This window comes from Gekko japonicus, unplaced genomic scaffold (genome assembly GCF_001447785.1).
Source record: "Gekko japonicus isolate JY-2015 unplaced genomic scaffold, Gekko_japonicus_V1.1 scaffold3644, whole genome shotgun sequence".
NCBI classification, from domain to species: domain Eukaryota; kingdom Metazoa; phylum Chordata; class Lepidosauria; order Squamata; family Gekkonidae; genus Gekko; species Gekko japonicus.
Genome location: NW_015161519.1, coordinates 3,784 through 20,050, shown reverse-complemented (window position 1 = coordinate 20,050; position 16,267 = coordinate 3,784). Strand labels below are relative to the sequence as shown.

Below are 16,267 nucleotides of genomic sequence, written 5' to 3'. Positions count from 1 at the left end.
ATTCCCCACTCCTCCACTTGCACCTGCTGATGTGACCTTGGGTCAGTCACAAGCTCTGGCACAGCTGTCCTTGAAAAAGAGCAGTTTGTGTCAGAGTTCTCTCAGCCCCACCGACCTTACAGGGTGTCTGTTGTGGGGAGGGGAAGGGAGAGGAGTTTGTAAGCCGCTCTGAGACTCCAAGTGAAGGGCGGGGTATAAATCCAATCTCTTCTCTTCTTCTTCTTCTTCTACTGTTTTATCGGGTGCGTTTGAAAATGGTGGAAGTAACCCCGAGTCCCATTCCAGGGAGAGGGAGCGGGTTATAAATTTGATTAAATAAATAGCCACCACCATAGTGTCCCTTGCAGGGGCTGAAAGGCAGGATCCGACTTTTGTAAAATCAAAATACATTCAGAGCCATGGAGGGCCGAGGGAGGCCCAGGGGTGATCACAAGTGCTGGTTGGCTGCCCCAAATATTCCACATTTGGGCCAGTGCTCCCACCCATCTGCAGTTCTATACATTAATTATAGAACAAAGTTTGAGTCCAGTGGGACCTATAAGCCAAAGTTTTATTCAAGCCATAAGCTTTTGTGTGCTATATAATATATAATAGTCAGAAGGACTATTCCTTTTTGCATTTTGTAAGAAAGGAAAAAATCAGCCTGTTGCTGTGCAAATTTCTTCATAAGGTTGATGGAGTTCCATTCCATGTGGTATGTTTGCACATGAAAGCTTATACCTTGAATAAAACTTATTCACTCAATAAGACTTTTTCCCTCAGAACTCTCTCAGCCCCAACCACCTCACAGGGTGTCTGTTGTGGGGAGAGGAAGAGAAGGTGATTGTAAGCCGCTCTGGGGCACCTTACGACAGTGAAAGAGCAGGGTATAAAACTTCAACTGTTCTTCTTCTTGACATTTCCGCTGTGCTACAAGGGCTTCCTTTTAACTCTCCTTCTTCTTCATTCACGGGGGCCATAACGGAAAGGGCACGTGTACAGGCCAGCCAGTGGAGGGATTGCAGAACCACAGTAATATGCCTGCTCCCTCTAGCTCCTGATCTAGCTCTCTTAGTGAGAGCCAGTTTGGTGTAGTGGTTAAGTGCGCGCACTCTAATCTGGGAGAACCGGGTTTGATTCTCCACTCCTCCACTTGCACCTGGCTGGATGACCTTGGGCAAGCCATAGTTCTGATAACAGCTGTTCTTGAAAAAGAGCAGTTTCTGTCAGAGCTCTCAGCCCCACCTACCTCACAGGATGTCTGTTGTGGGGAGGGGAAGGGAAAGGAGATTGTAAGCCGCTCTGAGACTCCCCTGGGTAGTGAAGGGCGGGGGATAAATCCAATCTCTTCCTCTTCTTCTTCTCTGATAAGAGCTGAGATGCACCAGCTGGAGTTTCTGCATTGGCTTTCTGGGGAGACCAACGTACAGTGCATTGAACTAGTCTACTCTCGCTGTCACCATGGCATGGATCCTGGTGGCCAGATGAGATGTATCAAGGGAAAGGGCTATTTTTCAAACTAGGCTGAGTTGGGAAGTTGAGAGAAAGGGATTTTTGCAACGACATTAATTTGCATCTCCAGCGATAATGTTGGGTCCAGTATAACATGAAAACTCTTAACTGAGTTGGCAGGGTTCGCTGAACCCCATCAAAAGTGGGGAGCATAATGTCCTTCAAGACATCTGCCTTCTCAAACAGCATTACATTTGTCCTTCCAGGAGTTACTTTCAGTTTATTCACACTAACCACAACAGCCAGGAAGCTCTTGAGGAGCTCTACCGCATCACTGCCTCCTCCTTCATCTCTTCACCCAGCAGCCCCTTTGCCCTGACCGGGAGAGGCCTGACGCTCCTCTGCCCCTTCCCCTCTGATATTGGCCCAGCCCTTCGGGACTATTAAGGGGCTATCTGCAAGGTTGCTTGGTCCAGTTGCTTGGCCCTGGGCTCCAGTTTACCTTGAAATGTACCCACTAGACAGACAGATCCCCAGAAATCGGAAGCCAAGCTCATAACATCTGCAATAGATCTTTAAAAAGCCAAATAGTGTTGTTTTTGTTGCCTGAATGTCCAAACAGGCGTATCTTAAAAACAGTTATATGTAATATAACACAGTGATATTAATTCTGATCTGCAAACTACAACAAGGACACTCCTGATCCACTGGGGTAATCCTTAGGTGTCTCTTCACAAGGGTCAGTGATGTAACTCCATTCTGTACTGTTTTCTTTTTGCCTTTTTGATATCTTTCCCTCTCCCTCTTCACAGCCAGGTGAATAGGAGTGTCTTTCCAGAGTCAGAGGCAACCCAAGAGGAAGGAGATGGAAGAGAAGGACCCAGAAGGCCCTGAAACTGGCAAGACATCCAGGAAAGGTCCCCATCCCATTGAAGCAGGGAGTGGTGCTGAATTTGGGAAAAGAGCTGTGCCAGAGATCTTGGTTCAGGACATTGTGACCACAGATGTACGCAGCCAACGATTCCGGCAGTTCCGTTACCATGAGGCTGATGGGCCCCGAGAGGTTTGCAGCCAGCTCCATGGACTCTGTAGGCACTGGCTGGAGCCAGAGAGGCGCACCAAGAAGGAGATCCTGGACCTGGTGATCCTGGAGCAGTTCCTGGCCATCCTGCCCCAGGAAGTGCAGTGCTGGGTCAGAGGATGCGGGCCGGAGACCAGTTCCCAGGCAGTGGCCCTGGCCAAAGGGTTCCTCCTGAGTCAGGCAGAGGAGGAGAGGCAGACACAGCAGGTGAGGGGTCTTCACTCACTCAGTTCAAACAACGACCTCATCCTAAGGCTTCCTGCCAGGCAATTCTGTGTGTGTGTGTGTGTTAGCTGCCATCAATCACTTCCGACATATAGCAATTATTGAAATTCTCTCCTACGCTCCATTAACCAGTGTAAATGTGCAATATGATCTCGAGTGCCTCTTCTTTTTCTGAATCCAGCTTAAACATCTGGCATTTTTCTTTCAATAATATGATAACAATACTTGTTGTAAAATGGTGAACATCACTTACTTGCATGAGGAATTAATGCGATGGTCCGATAGTTGCTACAGTCTTTTATGTCTCCAATTTTCAGAACTGGGATGTAAAGTTAGTGCTTCCAGTCTGTGGGCCATTGCCTTGTTTCCCATCTTTGTTAGCATAGTCTTGTTAAGATTTTGATGGATTCCTTTTCTGTGGTTTGGAATAGCTCTACGGATATCCCATCTCCCTCTGGTGATTTGTGTCTCCCAGTTGTTCTCAGTGTAGCTTTCCTTTCTAAAACTCTACCTTCTTCAGAAGTTACTTCTTGAAAGGAATCTGTCCTCCTTTCATCTCTTTTTAAAATAATTCTTCAGTGTATTTTCCCCATCTTTTCTTCAATACTTCTACCTCTAGATCATTCACTAGGCTGGGAAGAAAACCCAACCCTGGTTCTGTCCCATGGTTAAAGCCGCTCTGGTGGTGGAGTCAGTGATTAGGAGTTTGGTAGTGTGTCAGGATCCATCTCTTCGGCCTGTTCCATTCCTTCTCTTACCACTCTCCCTTGCTGTTGTTTCAGATGTGGGGAGGATCCCTGAAGGTGGAAGCAACGTTCTCTGAGGCAGAAGGAGCTCCGTCAGAGGAAGGTCAGAGGGTGCAGGCCCAGGAGCATGCCCAAGATGCCCTGTCAAGCGGTAAGGGAGCCTCCTGCCCAGATGGGATCGGGGCACGTAGTGAAGCTGTTTGGCAGAAGGTTCAGGACAGGAGAAAAGGGAGATAACTCTGCAGAGTACATAAAATGAAGTTCTGGGAAACAGTGCCCTAGGATGTAGTGATGGCCACTCCATTTTAAAGGGGAGTATACCGATTCATGGAGATCAGTTACATTTTTAAAATAATATTGTAATAATATAATTATTATATCACAATATATAAAATAATAATAAATAATATAATAATATATAATTTATATTATTATATTAATTGAAATATGCATATTTCACCTTCCTTCCATTAGAAAGACCCAAGGTGGCTCAAAAGAGAAAAGGAAAGCAAATCTCAGTGCACCTATTAGCCATGGTGAATAAATGGAACCTCCCTATTCTCCTGACCTGGATGTCCCAGACTAGCCCAATGTCATCAGATCTCAGAAGCTAAGAATGGTCAGCCCTGCTTAGTTTCTGGACTGGAAGACCACCAAAGAAATTCAGGGTGGCCATGCAAGAGGCAGGCAATGGCGTACCACCTCTGAATGTCTGTTCCCCCTGAATAAGTGGAGGCACCGTACGTCAGCTGTGACTTCACAGCACTTCACACATGGTCAGAAAGAGGACACTGGATTATGAGGTTTGAGGGCAGAGCATGGGGTGGACATGGTGTGATTTTCATGTCTTGTCCGGCCAAATACCTGGATGTGAAGTCAGAGCATCAGCCCCATGGGTGGCAACGTATCATACCATGCGATTTCCAGGCAACTTTTTCTTCTGCCATTCCAGACTTCAAGATGAGTAAGAAGGCCCAGAAGGTGGGAGAAGGTCATGCCAGGTCAAGGCTTTTGGTCTGATCCAGCAGGGATGCTGCAACCATTAGAGCTCCAGGGCACATTCCAAGTCTCACAGGAGTCTGAAATGTGTTGGCGGCTTTTGTAACCTCCTAAAGTTCATGGGAACGGGGATGCTTAAGAAGGATTGAGACAAACAAAATAGGAATTTGAGGCTAAAATTCCTCCTTCCAATTTTGTCTCCCTTGCAGGCAGTGAAGAGACGTTATCAAGTCGTTCTATTTGCAGAGAAGTGGAAACAGCTGCTCGACGTCTGGGCCAGGTAAAGGGGGATGAACGGGATAGCCAGGACCCTCACTCCTTTCTCAGGGACACTTTCGCTCCTGCTTTTTGAGGCAGAGAGGCTCTGAACAGCACTGCTTTTACACATACCAAGCTCTACATCCTGCACCCTGATGAAATACCCCCGTCAAGAGTGTAGTCCCTGCCTGGCATGATCTTTGACAAGGCAATCTGCTTTTTCTTTCAGTCTCCATTTTCCTTTGAGGAGGTGGCCGTGTATTTCACTGTGGCAGAGTGGGCCCTGCTGGATCTGGGCCAAAAAGCTCTCTACAGCGAAGTCATGCGGGAGAACTACGGGAGCGTGGCTTTTCTGGGTAAGGATCTTTCATAGGTGCCGAAGGTGGGAATTGCTGCCATTGGGGTGATGCAGGAATGAAAATATTGAACAGCAATATATGTTTGTGAGGCCTGCCCTTCTACTTGGTTGCCACTGGGTGCCTTGAGAAGTTAGGGCGGCCGTGAAAGTGTTGTTCAGCATGGCCACGTAAAGCGGTGCAAGACACCCCACGGATGCAAGAGCAAGTGAGGCCAGTGTTGTGGCCATCAACCAAGCCAGAGAGGGTGTCTTGGCCTGGGGCCGAGGCGAAGCTGAGGGTCCATCAGAAAGACTCTGGAAGGAGCCAGATCCCAATTTCTCAGTTTTCAGCCTTTACAAGATCCCCTTCCCCAGATGGGATGATGGTCCTCCACTCTGACTGTAGTCCGGACAAGATCCACTGCGCCTTGGACTGGTTACTGACCATGGTGCCGTCCTTCCCGAAATTTTTTTACTCTTCCTGGATTTCTTTCCTTCCCCATATAAGAATGGTCTCTGTCTCTCTCTCCCTCTCTCTCACCCCCCTTCCCGAATGAAATGGCTGCAAGTGGGTGTCTATGACAGTTATGTCAAGGGAACGGGCAAGGCATACCCAGGGGACCTTTCCTCTTCCCTTCTTATCAGCTCTTGGTTTGGTAGACTTATCAAGCCTGCTGGGTAAGGAGGGAGAGAGGCCTTCTGGGGCCTGGAATCTGGAGGCTCAGAAGCTCCTTCTGGGGCTGAGGTAATTTGTGGCTGTTGAGTGGCCGCACTGTCCTTGAATACTGCATATTCCTGGGAATTGGGGTGTGTGTGTTTTCCCCTAAGAACAGCCCTGCTAGACAAGGCCAAAGGCACACCAGCCCTTTCCTGCAGACTTCCCATGGACGCCTTCAGGCCTTGCTATTAGGCGGAGAGGGGTTTGAATGCTTTCTTTGGAGCTGTTCTACCTTGCAGGGGTGGGCTGCAGTAGGGAGTCCCACCAGTTAACACTGCAACCCAAGGGGAACTCACTCAAGCCACACCACACAGCACCCTCTGTTGTGGTGAGGGGGATCAGTCCTCACCCCAAGAGGGTGGAATCGTGCGCCCAGTGAACACAGAGAGAAGTGCTCAGTTGAAGCACAGTTGGTTGAGCCACAAGAGGATAGAGACAGCACTGCAGCAACCTCCCGTCTCCCCAAGAGGCAAGCGACCAACTCCTTCCCAAAGGCTAACTCCCTTCCACCCCTTTGAGGCAGGACAGCATATGCCACAGAAAAAGACAGAGAGAGGAAAGCCAGGTATACCTGTCTAATCCGCGTGGTCCGATACTCAGGTTTCTCCAACGACGAGCAAGGCAGGAGGGAAGCCACGCAGGTAAGAGGAGGGAGAAGCCCTGTCGTGGGTAGTGGCTAGAAAAGCTCTCTTATGGCTGCCACCACTCTGGTATGGGTCTCCTCGAGAAGGCCTAAAGCTTCCACCCTACTCCTTTAATACAGTTCGTTTCCAGTAGGTTTCCTCTTCTAAATGACCAAACGTGACGTGAGGACCGATGAAGAATAACAAACTATTTCTATTAAAGAGATATAACAAGAACTGTAATTCAGTGACATGTAGGGGAAATGAGCACAGTAAAGAAGAAGAAGAGAAGAGATTTGATTTATATCCTCTCCTTGACTACCCTTCACAATAGACACCCTGTGAGGTAGGTGGGGCTGAGAGAGATCTGAGAGAACCGTGACTGATCCAAGGTCACACGAGCAGCTGCATGTGGTGAAATGGGGAATCAACCACAGTGTCCAAAGGAGACCTGGGAAATGTAGGCCCTGAGAGCTACTCTAGCACAGGCTTCCCTGGAGTCACTAGGCCTCCCTAGAACCTGTAGGCCGCCCTGTTATAGGCTTAGGATCCTGCAAGCCCATTCCTTGCCAAGGGGGGGGGGGGTTCTGTGAAATCTCAGTCCAAGAAGAAAGGTCAGTCAAAATAAGAAGGAACAAAGGTCTCCATCCTAACCAGAGCATGTACTCTAGGAAAAACAAAAATGGAGGTGTGGCCTTTGCAAAGAATTTCAATCATAGAATAAATGTCATTTTGTGGCTGTAAATTCCCTTAGGAGAGAAACTGTATATTTCCTTGGAGCTGCATTTGGAAAAGAGCCCTTACTTCTCATCAAAGAAGTCACGCCAGTGGGGAGCCATAGAAATGGTCAGAGTCCACACCAAGCGTCTCTGATGCAGGAAGCTTAATGTACTTTGAAAGTGTATTTGATTGTCCACTTCAGTGCCCAGCAGGAAGAAATATTTGGGGTGTGGCTGGAACTTCAGGTGCAGATAAGACCTCCTTGTGTGGATTCTAACAGTCTCTCCCCCCCCCCCCCCCCCCCCCCCCTCTCCTCCCCCCCTTTTTTTCTCTCTCTCTCTCTCTCTCTCTCTCTCTCTCTCTCTCTCTTCCAGCAGGGGATGATCAGAAGAATGATGTGGATGAGGAACTGCATCATCTATTGTCAGATAAAGTCAAGAATGAAGAGGTGAAAAGAAACGTGAGGATTCAAGGCAGTCCTAAGAGGCAGAAAGTCAGCCACAGGGTGAAGAAGAGGGATAACTCCATTCCTCGCCTTGGACAGGATTTCGAAGAAGTAGTTCACATGTTGAAGGAAACATTCAAGTGCTTGGAGTGTGGAATGAATTTCTCCGATCAAACGCAATATAATGTCCATTTTGGAATGCACAGTGGAAAGAAAACCCATCAGTGCCTGGAGTGTGAAAAGATCATGATATGCAGAGCAGAGTTCCTTAGACATTTAAGAACACATACACGAGAGAAACCTCATAGCTGCTCAGACTGTGACAAGAGCTTCTCACAGAAATCACACCTCCTTCAACACCAAAGAATTCATTCAGGAAAGAAGCCCTCTATCTGTTCAGAGAGTGGAATGATGTTCTTGGATGGAAGAAAGGGCAATAGTACCAGTCTTCAAACACATCTGAGAACCCACACAGGGGAGAAGCCTTTTGAGTGCTCAGAGTGTGGGAAGAGATTCAGTCAGAATACCAGTCTTCAAGAACGTCTGAGAACCCACATAGGGGAGAAGCCTTTTGAGTGTTCAGAGTGTGGGAAGAGATTTAGTCATAATGCCAGTCTTCGAACTCATCTGAGAACCCACACAGGAGAGAAGCCTTTTGAATGCTCAGAGTGTGGAAAGGGATTCAGTCATAATACCAGTCTTCGAACTCATCTGAGAACCCACACAGGGGAGAAGCCTTTTGAATGCTCAGAGTGTGGGAAGAGATTCAGTCGGAGTAGCAGTCTTCAAACTCATCTGAGAACTCACACAGGGGAGAAGCCTTTTAAGTGCTCAGAGTGTGGGAAGAGATTCAGTCACAGTAGCCATGTTCAAAGTCATCTAAGAACCCACACAGGGGAGAAGCCTTTTGAGTGTTCAGAGTGTGGGAAGAGATTCAGTCATAATACCAGTCTTCATAAACATCTGAGAACCCACACAGGGGGGAAGCCTTTTGAATGCTCAGAATGTGGGAAGAGATTCAGTCAGAATACCAATCTTCAAGTACATGTGAGAATCCACACAGGGGAGAAGCCTTTTGAATGCTCAGAGTGTGGGAAGAGATTCTGTCATAATACCAGTCTTCAAGCTCATCTGAAAACCCACACAGGGGAGAAGCCTTTTGAATGCTCAGAGTGTGGGAAGAAATTCAGTCACAATACCAGTCTTCAAGAACATCTGAGAACCCACACAGGGGAGAAGCCTTTTGAATGCTCAGAGTGTGGGAAGAGATTCAGTCATAATACCAGTCTTCAAGCTCATCTGAAAACCCACACAGGGGAGAACGCTTTTGAATGCTCAGAATGTGGGAAGAGATTCAGTCAGCGTAGAAGTCTTCAAACTCATCTAAGGACCCACACAGGGGAGTAGGCTTTTGAATGCTCAGAGTGTGGGAAGAAATTCAGTCGCAATACCAGCCTTCAAGAACATTTGAGAACCCACACAGGGGAGAAGCCTTTTGAATGCTCAGAGTGTGGGAAGAAATTCAGTCGCAATACCAGCCTTCAAGAACATTTGAGAACCCACACAGGGGAGAAGCCTTTTGAATGCTCAGAGTGTGGGAAGACGTTCCATGAGAATACCAGTCTTCAAGACCATATGAGAACCCACACAGGGGAGAAGCGTTTTGAATGCTTAGAATGTGGGAAGAAAGTTAGTCATAGTAGGTCTCTTGATGAACATTTGAGAACCCACACAGGGGAGAAGCCTTTTGAAGGCTCAGAGTGTGGGAAGAAATTCAGTCGGAGTAGCAGTCTTCATACTCATCTAAGAACCCACACAGGGGAGAAGCCTTTTGAATGCTCAGAGTGTGGGATGAGATTCAGTCGGAGTAGGAGTCTTCATACTCATCTAAGAACTCACACAGGGGAGAAGCCTTTTGAATGACCAGAGTGACTGAAGAGATTCCGTCAGAATGGCACTCTTCAAAAACATCTAAGAACTCACACAGGGGAAAGCCTTTTGTGTGCTTAGAGTGTGTGGGAAGGGATTCTTTCGGAATGGCACTCTTCAAATTCATCTAAGAACCCACAGAGGTGAGAAGCCTTTTGAGTCCTCAGATCGTGGGAAGAGATTTGTGCTAGCTTCAACAGCATTGAAGAACCCGCAAAAGAAGAAGAAGAAGAGATTGTATTTATACCCCGCTCTTCACTACCCAAAGGTGTCTCAGAGCGGCTTACAAACTCCTTTCCCTTCCCCACAACAGACACCCTGTGAGTTAGGTGGGCTGAGAGAGTTCTGACAGAAACTGCTCTTTTTCAAGAACAGCTCTGTAATGATTTCATGTTTAACTGTGTGTGTGTGGCTTTAAAAGTTTGGTTTGCATGGCTGTGATGATAATCTAGAGTGCTGGAGTCAGGCAAGTGATATGATTGGTGAGTGACAGAGAGGGGGAGGGGATTTGGAATGGATGTTGTGTGGAGGATTTGAATGTCTATCAAGAGGGTCAGTTAGTGAGATGACTGTTGATAAAGACAGTTGATGTTCAGTTAAGCCAGTTAAGCTATGTATGAGTTGAAGGAGACTCATCCCTGTGTGGGATAATTTGGTTCTGTGTAGTAAAAGAGTTAAGCAGTTTGTTCGTTTTAAGGTCTGAGAGAGAGAAGTCTTGTGTGTGTTATGAAAAGTTGACGTATAAAGAAACAGTAACCGTATATGGCCTGAAGGGAAAAGTGTTACAATGTTACATGCCCAGATCCCTGACAGTGGGAGAGAAAAGTGTGTGAAATATCAATAAATCTACTTTTATTTAAGATACCAGTTCTGAAAGAAATTCTTCCCAGGAAACACATAGTACCTCGAACGCCTTAAACCCTCGACATACCTACCCAGAAATAGAGAAAGCATAAAGGTTTGGATATCCTTTTAAAATTTCCTGGTGGCAGCCGGAATACCCAGTAAAATAAAATAAAAGGAACACTTTTAAAGTAAAACCAGATCTCCCCACATATGGGGACGTCACAAGCTCTTATCAGAGCTACGGCTTGCCCAAGGCCAGCCAGCCAGGTGCAAGTGGAGGAGTGGGGAATCAAACACGATTCTCCCAGATTAGAATCTGTGCACTTAACTACTACACCAAACTGGCTCACATCACATGGCCTTGGGCAAATGTCCTTAGACAAAAGGAAAAGCCCTGTAACTTCTTAGCCCAGGGGGAGATGTCGAACTCAATTCTTACAGAGATATGACATAAATTTCAATTTGTCTGGCTTGGCCCTATGTGCCATACAGCATAAGGCCAGGTACTAGAGACATAAACTTTAGAAAGGACATAGGCAAATCCAATTAATATCATTTTTTACTCAGTATACAAACATGTTTAATAAGTAATAGCCTTACAGTATTTTAGAGTCTTTAATAACTGACCTCTGTTTTTCTGAATTATTGCGTCAGCATCTGGAGTCAGTGTCTGTGCTGTAGCAACCTTGAGTGTGCTGGTTAGGTGTGTATCTGTAAGCTGAGAAGGTGCTTTTGATATATGAAGATTTATTCCAGAATAGAGGTGTTCACTGATGTACGTTCTCCTAAACAGAGACAGAATTTTTGAAGCAAAAGTCTTAAGTTGTTTAGTCATGCCGGCCACATGACCACGGAAACGTCTTCGGACAGCGCTGGCTCTTCGGCTTTGAAACGGAGATGAGCACCGCAACCCTAGAGTCGGATTCGACTGGCTTTCGAGCAAGGGAACCTTTACCTTTACTTTAATTTGGACCCCAGAACTGGTAAAATTTGCTAATGCCAACTCTCCCATGTACCCGTGATTTGTGGCATCTTTTCATTGGTAGGTGGGGAGCAGTGTGAATGTCCCCATTTGGTCGGCTGTAACAACTCAGTATGTGTAATCCACCTTCAGTCTGCCTCCCACCTTAGACAACCTTTTCCTGTCCATCTCCCTCCCCCTGCTCCTCAGCAGAAGTAGTACTTTTCCCTCTGAAAATACACTTTGTCGCTAAACTCAATCAACAACATTTTTCTCTACAGCTGTGGAAGCATTTTTGCATGTGAAGCAGGGTTTCCTCCCCATTTAGAGAGGTTCCCCTTAAACATATATGTAGAATATAAACTCTCCAAGGAACTGGAGCCACTGCCCTCAACACTAGCTCAATCCACCACAAAAATCATGAACCCTCCACAGATTCGTCAGCCACCTCTCCATGACCAGACCCCCTAAACCAGCCCTTTTCTCCCACCACCTGTGAGCAGTGTTCCCTCTAAGCTGAGTTAGTGTGAGCTAGCTCACAGTTTTTTAGCCTCCAGCTCACACATTCTTGCCTTAGCTCAGGAAGGAGGGCTCCAGTGCAAAGTAATTTATGCAGCAGCCAAAGTGCTCGCTCACAACTTTAATGCCAGTAGCTCAAAAAGTGGAATTTTTGCTCACAAGACTCCACAGCTTAGCGGGTATATTGCCTGTGAGTCATCTACACCAAGCCACTTGTCAAGGTACTGGACCTGTAGATCGAGGGAATGCTGCTGATGTTGTTTACCTGGATCCCAGTAAAGCTTTTGACAGGGTTCCCCATGATGTTCTGAAGGGTAAACCAGGGGCCTGTAGGACTGGACTCTGGGATAGTTAGGTGAATAGGGAACTGATTGGAGAATCGCACTCAAAGAGTAGTTGTCAGTGGCATTTCATCTGAATGGAGGGAGGTGTGCAGTGAGGCGCCACAGGGCTCGTTTCTGGGCCAGATACTTTTCAGTATTTTAATAAATGACCTGGATCAGGGCGTGCAGGGGCTACTCATTAAATTTTGCAGATGACACCAAATTGGGAGGAGCAGCGAACACACCAGAAGACAGAGATAGAATTCGGTGAGATCTGAATACCCCGGAAAAGTGGGCGGATGTGAACAAGATGCAGTTTAACAAGGATAGGTGCCGAGTTCTACGTCAGAGACTGTCTATTCCAGTGTTTCCCAAACCGAACTTCCAGTTGAATAACTGCGTTTTCAAGAACTTCAAGGGTGTTACTGTTCAGGAAGCAAATGGAAGTGCAGGGATTCTTTTGTTAATTATCTTCAGATCTGATGCCTGCTTAGGTTTGGATGGTGTTAGGCTTCTTTGGGATGCTCAGAAGTTGCTTGTCTTGGGCTGCGGTCACACGCAGCATTAGCCACGCAAGAGATACGGAAGACAGGCGGAGTTTCCGGGCGCGATCTCACCAGCACATCTGGGGAGCGTAGCGCTTCCATGGCACAACGGAGGCTTCCTCCCGAAAACGCGCAGCAAAAAACTAGTATCTCGGAGGTACTAGTTTCCGGAAACTGCGGGGCAAGGGCGGGCGTCTGATCACGTTTCCGGTGGCATCCGGCGCCTGCCCATGTCCCCTTGCGAAGAAGGTTGGTTTTTTCCCCAAGTCTCCGTGGTTGTGCACACGCACCCAACCGAGCATGCGCATTCGTAGTGTACACAAAACAAGAACACCAGTTTGCCGCGCCACGTGCTTCTTCGTTGCGCGCAGGCGTGTGTTGTGATCGACGCCTCTCCGTAACCACGGAAGCTTCACGGTACCTCCACAGAACCTCCACAGGAGGTTTGATCGCTTTACTGCGTGTTAGTTTGCCCCGGGGCAAACAGCCACGCTTCCCCCCGCAGTTTCCTGCCCGTGTGACCGGGGCCTTGGATGACTTTTTGAAGTACAATCTCCCACCAAAGCCGCATGTTATAGGAAATACTAACTGGTATGCATGAACATAATTATCCTTCAAACAAGACAAAAAGGGAGGGAAATGGAGAGATACAACAAACCTTGCTGTAAAAAAATGGCATAGGCAGCAGACCTTGGGAATGATCATGAGAGTATAGGGTTACATGCAACCGTTGCAGTGGCTTCCTTTTAGGATTAGTGTGAGAGTATTTTACATAAGAATTTTGCTGTGATATAAAATTTACACTAGGCTCTAATACAGTAACTTGGGCTGTCGGGATCTGCAGCCAGGGTCCTGCTACAGCAAATGAAATGCATGTTACATTTTCATGAAACCATTGTTCCATGCTGGAATTCTGGTGCCCAGGAATGTGAAAAGTGGCTGTCTATTTTAAAACGGCAGCGGCTGGAACACCCCCTGGCATGTCCCCTTCTTATCTCCAAGGGGGTGTCAGACTCTTGCACAAACTCACTCCCAACATCACTCTTTTGTGTGAAAGATTTGTTTATTGAGATATGAAGCTGTGACAAGTAGAAGCCATTTGTGTCAGAACTGACTGGGCTTGGCACCCATCTTGATGTTATACATAATTCGAATAGCCCCATCCAATCAAACCATCCACTCACTGCCTAAATCTAACGCTTCTCTCCCCCCTCCACCTGCAAACCTACAAGTATTTATCTATGACAGGGTAGCTGGCAGAGACAGGCTTCAAGGCTGCTGGTTCCTCCCATCCGGGAAGCTCTTAAGAAAACAGTTTCAAAGCGCCTAAGCAAAGCAGGTTCCCACACAAGCATCCATTCGTTCACCCATTACCCCGCCCTCTTCCAGAGACAGAGCGGGGGGGGGGGGGGGGACAGAGCAAAGGAAAACTATGGCAAACGAGGCCCCATGTTTGACAGGTGGTGCCCCACCCTTTCTCATCTATCCCATCCAGAGACTGCTCACCCCACCTGGATCTAACATTCTAACTAGAGACGCTAATGTATTAAGAATCCCAAGATTTCAGAAGAAAGCTTTGACACATTTTATAGCAACAGAAAACAGCCTTGTTACCTTTGTGCATATTTTAAAAACCTTTTAAAATCAGGAACTCCCAAAACATACAGTAAAACCATAGAACTTCTGTTTCACCCCACTCCCTTTTCTGCTCTGTTTGCTTATATGTAACACCAGTTGTCTCAGCCTCTTGCTCTGCACACCAGCCTGCTGACTGGTGGTCTCTGTTTCCAACACCCACACCCACCCTCTGATTGAATAGTCATCCCTCTAGTATCAGTTTCGAATTTTTCTGCACACACAAGGGGACTCTGAATTTTTTTTTTATAGAACAGCTTTTTAATTTTATTTTTTATACAAAACATTTTTGTTTTTTATAACATCATTTAGTTACATTCCAGCTCCTGCCAACCAAGCAGTTCGAAAGCAAGAAATTGCAAGTAGATAAATAGGTACCACTTCGGTGGGAAGGTAACAGCGTTCCGTGCGCCTTGGTGTTTAGTCATGCCGGCCACATGACCACGGAAACGTCTTCGGACAGCGCTGGCTCTTCGGCTTTGAAACGGAGATGAGCACAACCCTAGAGTCGGACTCGACTGGCTTTCGAGCAAGGGAACCTTTACCTTTTCCTTTTTTAGTTACATTGCTGAACACTCTTTTTACACTTCTTGCACATATTACATTAAAAAGAGTCCCGCAGCAGGCCATCTGCAGCACAGTTCCTCCCTCTGCTCTCCTCCCCTGCCCAAGCACATCATGTTCATAGGTGTGTTTAAATGTTGCTGGACACTCCCCACCCAACAGAGGAGGGCACCCCCAAAAATCAAAATTTGGGGGGTACCCCTGATAGCCCCTCAAAAGGTGCCTAGAAGTCCGCCTCCCCGAGATGAGACTGCTGAGGAGTCACATGCCACCCCAAAATGAAACAAAGTGTTGGCCTGACCTACCTCGCAGGGTCGACGTAGGCTAAAATCTAAAAAAATACCCCCAAACCTCTACTGCCACCCAGGGCTTCTCAGAGAGACCGGGGGGGCACTCTACAGCACTACTCTGCACTGCAAGATGGGCATTTTCATTATTTCCTTATGATTTTATTTCATTTGATACAGAATGGAATGGGTATACGTGGGAGCCGTGGGGGGAGGGATGTTGGGGTGCTTTTGGACATGTGGAGAAATGAAGGAGGTTCTGGCCTGACCTGGCTCACTGGCAAAAACTAGTATCACCCAAATCGAATTGGCTTTTATTCCATCAGACAGGGAAGAAGGGGGAGTTTGGATTCTTTCACAGGCAGAGAAGCTAGTGGTGTAAGGAACCCTTGTGAGTGACTAGTAAGGCTCCTGAGCCATTTAACAGCAGCCCACTGTGACAGCTGGAGGATGATTTGTGGACTGGTTAACTGAGGGGTCCAAACTTCCCATCTCAAACAGAGACCAATGAATGGCCTCTGTACCTTCACCCCGCCTCCCTGCATCCGCACAGAACTGCTTTCTCTATTGCGAATCCAGAGATCCACATCTGCCTGGAAAAAAGTTTCGCTTTTGAAGGCATTTTTGCCCAGAAAGATTTTCTCTATTGTTGCAGTCTTTGTTTCTTTATAAAAACGGTGGAAATTGGGTTGGGGTGGGCGAAGGGATTCTCTGCATGCTTTAAAATGGGTTTGGGGGACCTGAGGCGTGGGGCATGGGTGGATTTTCTGCTTTCCTGGTAAGTGTTTTAAATGCCCCTTTGCTGAATGCTGAACTTTTAGAAGGAGCTTGCATGTAACTGCTTAAACTGTGTTTTTGTAACAAGCTGGTTACTTTTGAGTGCTTAAATTTGCTCTCTCTGCTGCAAACCTTGCTCTGCTGGTGGGTTTTAAATGGGATTGAAACTCACATGGTGGAAAACCCTGCCTTTTGGGGGTGGGGTGGGGATTCCCTGGTGGGGGAAGGAACAGACTTGCAAGCTCCAGCTGCTTTGCTGGGGGGGGGGGCGGGCAAGGGGAGGGGGCCTGTCTGGCTC

General features: G+C 47.2%; 1 pseudogene; it reads left to right on the top strand.

The window, feature by feature from the left end:
- The window catches only part of LOC107125789, a 21,561-nt pseudogene extending 12,055 nt beyond the window's left edge, over window positions 1-9,506 (top strand).
- Window positions 9,507-16,267: the final 6,761 nt, after the last annotated feature.